Source organism: Phascolarctos cinereus, unplaced genomic scaffold (assembly GCF_003287225.1).
Source record: "Phascolarctos cinereus isolate Bilbo 61053 unplaced genomic scaffold, phaCin_HiC Scaffold_9;HRSCAF=440, whole genome shotgun sequence".
NCBI lineage: Eukaryota > Metazoa > Chordata > Mammalia > Diprotodontia > Phascolarctidae > Phascolarctos > Phascolarctos cinereus.
Genome location: NW_027556402.1, coordinates 92653884 through 92659540, shown reverse-complemented (window position 1 = coordinate 92659540; position 5657 = coordinate 92653884).

The window sequence follows — 5657 nt, the reverse complement described above, 5'->3', positions numbered from 1 at the left end:
ACATTGTCCACGTCCCTGGTTCTCTGTTGACCCCAACCTGCTGGCCACTTCTATCAAGATCCTCCCTAGATCTCTCCCACAGTCATTCTGTATATAATGTCAACTTTGTCTCCATTAAGGCTCAGATTCTTTAAGAGTCTAGCCAAGGGATCAGATTTTTATAATCTAGCGGTTGAGGTTTAGGGATTTAGGGGTGCTGGGATCCCAAAAATGACAACATGGGAGTCCTGCCAGAAAGAATTTGATCCAACTTTCTTTCAGCCAAAAACAAGGTTTATTAGAACATCCGTCGTATTGGACAAACTCTTATGGAGTCTGAACATTAGTAAGCTGTTGGCTAGATTATAAGAATCTGAGCATTGGCTAGATTTTAAGAATTTAAGCATCTTAATGCAGACAAGATGGTCCTTATATACAGAAAGACTATGGGAGGGATCTAGGAGTGGCCAAGTAGTTTATCAAGTAATAGAACTCCAGAAACCTGGACCACTTGGCCCAGGAAGAATGGAGCCTAGATAGGATTAAGGGTGGGAAGTGGCCTGGGGCCATAGGGAGGCATGGCTAGGCTAGGTTAAGGGTAACAGAGAATTGGGACATTGGGTGTAGCCACAATGAAAGGCCAGTTGATAGGATTATAGCCTCAGGCAAATGCCTATTTGGCCATGTGGGAAAGTCCAGAGTTTTTCCTTTTTGGGGTCTAGATCCCATCCTCATCATAGCCAATAGCTCACAAATGTTCAGATTCCTTGAATGTGGCCAATATGGCAGATCTTCAATAAACCTTGTCTTTGGCTGAAAGAAGGCTTGAGTCAAATTCATTCAGGCAGAAGCTGAGTGTCATGATTTTGGGGTTCCAGCACCCCTAAACCTCAACAAAACTTCTATCCAATTAAAACACTTCAGAGGCTTTTTGAATCATAAAATCTTAGATTTGGGAAGGTCTTCAGAAGTAATACAGTACAACACATACTTGAGCAGGAGCATGTCCCAATTCCCACATCACCAAAAGTGATTATTCCACCTTGACTTGGAGACCTCTAGTGATGAGGCATGTGCCACCTGGTCTACTCTGAATAGTCAGATATTTTTTTTCCCTTACCTGAATTCCTCTTCAAATACTATCCATTATCCATTGTTTTTCTATCTCAGAACAAAGCAGAACAAATCTGACAATCACCCTTTTACGAGGTAGCTTTTAAAATACCTGAAGAGAGCTTTCTTTTCCCTGATTCTTGAATGACATGCTCTTCAGTCTCTTCATTGTGCTTATGAGATTACCTTATTTTCTTTTTCCTCCTCTCTTCAAAATAATGAATTACTCAAACATAATTCCTTCTTTCTTTCTAGGAAAACTATTCTATCACATTTGACTAAAGGCAAGTTCAGTTCATTAGAATGTTAGACATATTCTGGCAATATTTAAAATTTCCTTTGATGACTCTTCCAGACATACACACACACACACACACACACACACACACACACACACACATACACACACACACGTATATGCATGCATGTTTATATACACAGTGTATATGTGTATGTGTTTATGTATACACAATACACATGCACACATATGCACATATATGTGTTCACATATATACATACGTGTTTGTACTGTGAATGTATGCATAGGTACACATATATTTGTAGATAGAAATGAGATAGAAATAGAGATAAAGACATAGTTGAGAGAGACAGAGAGACAGAGAGAGAGAGAGAGAGAGAGAGAGAGAGAGAGAGAGAGAGAGATATCTTTGATGATGTTATCCAGAGACAAATCTATGAAAAATTCTAACTCTAAGGTCCCAATTAGACCACCCACAAATTTCATCTTCTTCATCTTGCCAATCTGGACAACCTGAGTTACTTGAACATCTTTCCCTCTTGAAGTCCCTGGCCTATTTTATTTTATGAGGCTGGCCGCTCTTTTCAGTCCAAAATAAGAGTTTATTTATTAATTTTGAAAATTCTTAAGAGTGACAACTATTGTTTATGTAATTACTCAATTATGAGATACATTTCTAGTTTTTATTCATTGAGGCTAATCTTCTACAACATTTCAAACCATAGAGGACACAATTAATTACATTTTTATTTCCTTCCATATCTGACCCCCATTCATTAAACTGTAGTCTCTCCTTATTACCTCTAGGATCAAATATAAACTTCTTATGTTGGATACTTAAAGTTCTTTACAACATGTCTTTATTCTAACTTTCCAGCCTTATCACACATTGTTTCTCTTCATGGACTCTATGGTTTCTTCCATAGCTATCACTTCTCTGACTAGCATCTTATACCCATTTCACTCATGACAGCTGTCATATCTCCTTTATTCTGCCTAGCGTGACCTCTGCTTAGACATTGTATTAATGGCTTTCAACTAAACCAATCATGCCAAGAGCCTGAGACCATTAGTAATAATGACTCTGGCTAACCTCCACTCCCACCTTCTCTCAGTTGTGGTTCCATGTCTGGTAGAATGGAGTACTCAGAGTCTGAGGGGTCAGATAAACAATTCCTTTCCTAAAAATTTATCCCGCAGTACTCAGTTGAAAACAGTCCTCAGGCTGATTTTAAAAATAAAATAAAACCTACACAAATGTAAAAGAACTACCAGCTAGGGGACAGTTGGCAAGGAAGTTCTCTGGGGTCACAAGAGGTATTCCATTAAAGTCACAAAATCGTTTTTATATTTTCCTTGCCCAAAGGGAACACAGCTTGGTTCCAGATCATTCCACCTTAATTGACACTTCCCTGGGTCTGCTTTACTATGTCTTGGTATTATAGCAACTGTGGTTATTTTAGAAGCGTGAGGATTAACTCAAGCTTCCCAAAGTCCGGACCCACAATACCCCTCAGTGTTTTAAAACTTTTCAAAACTGGCTAATCTTTCAGCTCTGAATAGTCCTGCTGATTAACTTTACTCCATAGTCCAGACTTAAGTAGTGTTTCCCTAGTAATTACAACTTTCTTTGTAAAGTGTTCATAAGCCTTATGTTTAATGTAGTGCTCTAGAAAATTGCTAATGATTGGTGATGTTACTAACTCTGACTTCAGAATTCATTTTTTGTCAGTTTTTAAAAAACAAGACTTGTATTTGTCCATTTCTAATCTTTTGATAGCCCATCCTTTCTTCATGGTTTTCTGTCATCATAATTAATTTATTATAACTTCAAGTTCTTTAGTAGTTGTATGTGGTTTTTCCAGATCTGGAAGCATAAAATCATTGTAGAATTGGTGAAAGGGGGTTGGAGGTGGAGTTGTGACATCTGAGTTCAATTCCCAGGTGTGATACTTACTGTAAGACCAAGGGAAAGTCATTTCTCTGGACCTCATTTTTCCCTTCTACAAAAAGAAGTAGAGTGTGAGGGTAATGATACTTATGATACTACTATGACACAGTTATGTGGCACTGTTTGCGTCAGTCTCCTCATTGGTAAAATGGGTAAAATAATAGCACCTACTTCCCAAGGTTATTGTGAGGATCCAATGAGATATTAATTTCACAGCATTTAGCACGGTGCCTAACAGATAATAAATGCTATATAAATGTTGGCTATTATTATTATTACCCAATTCCCAGGAATTTTCAAGAAAAACTTTTGAGTTAGGTACTATATTATTGTCTCTTTTATAAATGAGGAATTTGAGATGTAGAGTTGTTTTACGTGAATTTCTCATGGTCACGCGAATAACAAGCATCAGAGGCAGAATTCAAACCCAGGCCATATGTGGCTCTAAGTCCAGCAACCTTTCCAAAGAAAACTGTGCAGCTCTAAAACTGCCATTTTTATCTCATTCTGAACTATGGCTTATGACAATTGTGGTTTGATTCATCGAGAACTGTCATCTTCAATTTGAAGGAATGAATTTTTCTCAGGATTCTTGATTGGGCATGAAAGAGTAATGTGATGTACAATATCAATGTCTGTCACAGAGTGTGCTAGTCATTTCTAATTATCTTGCTAAATTTAGTAACTGACAGCTAAAACCTTTGGGTTTCCTGGTGCCCTCTTGGGATGAATATGAAACTAAGCTATGCATTAAATCCTATATCAGCTATTATTCAATTCAGTGCAATCCACTTTAAGTATTATTAAGTGCCCATTATGTGATAGTCACTACACTAAACTGCTGGTCAAAAAAAAAAAAGAAAAGAAAACACAGGTTCTCCCTTCAAGGAGCTTATAGTCTAGACACAGCATATACACTTGTTGTAGTTGTTTAGTCTTTTCAGTAATGTTCAACTTTTTGTGATTTCATTTGGTATTTTCTTAGCAAAGATACTGGAGTAGCTTGCCATTTCTTTCTTCAGCTTTTTTTACATGAGGAACTGAGTCAAAGAGGATTAAGTGACTTGCTCAGGGTCACACACCTAATAAGTGTCTGAGGTCAAATTTGATCTCAAGTCTTCCTGACTCCAGACTTGCATTAATTAAATACAAAATTAATATTTTGGGGAGGTGGCACACTAGCTAGTCTTGGCATTGTCATGAGCCAATGTGAAGGGTTCTATGAGTCAGAGGTGAAGAGGGAGAAAACTAACCATGTAGCAGACAGTCTATGAAAAAGATATAGAGAACAGAGATAGTGTGTCCTTTATGGGGAACAGCAAATAGGTATTTTGGCCGGAATACAGAATTAAATGAGGGAGGAGCAATGTGAAATTAATTTGAAAATAGAGGCTTTAGATGTGAAAGGCTTTAGATGACAGTTCAAGATTTTTTTTAAAAAAATTATCCTGAAGAAAGATTGAGGTTCTAGAGCTTTTTGAGCAGGGAATTAACATGGTAAGACATGCTTTAGGAATATCGGTTTGGCAGCTGTGTGAGGGATGAATTAGAGAAGGGAGAGACTGGAGGTGAGGAGTCTACCTGGGAGGCAATTGGAATAGTTCGAGCTTAATGTGACAAAGGCCTGAAATATAAAGTTGTTCATGTGTATGTAGACAATTGTATTTCTATGAAGATAGATTGACAAGATTTGGTAACTAATATAATATGTAAGTTCAAGGAAAGTGAAGAGTCAAGAAGGAATCCCAGCTTACAAACCTGAGTGACTACAAGCATATTGCCCTTAAAAAAATAGAGACCTTTGAAGGACAACTGGGATTAAATAGAAAAATTATGAATTCTATTTTGGACATGTTATTTAAAGTGCTTTATGGGACATCTAGATAGAGAGGTCTAGAAAGCATTGTGTGTGGGAGGGGAGAGGTAAAGGAAGAGAATAAACTATTTATTATAGCACCTAGTATGTCTAGGGTGTGCAACAGATAGAACACTGGTCCTGGAGTCAGGAAGACATGAGTTCAAATCTGGCCTCAGACACTCATTAGCTGAATGACCCTAGGAAATCACTTAACTCTGTTTTCTTTGGTTTCTTCATCTATATATTTACCAAGAAAGTCCCAAATGTGTTGACAAAGAGTTAGAAATAACTGAAAAACCGATGAACAAGAACAACAACTGAACTATGTCCAAGGCTTTGTGCTAAGTACAAATATTAACTCATTTGATCCCCACAACATCCCTGCAAGGTAGGTGTTGTTATTTATCCCCGTCATAGATGAAGAAAGGGAGGCAAACTGAGTTTAAGTGTCTTGCCCAGGGCAACACAGCTAGTAAGTGTCTGAGGTCACATTTGAA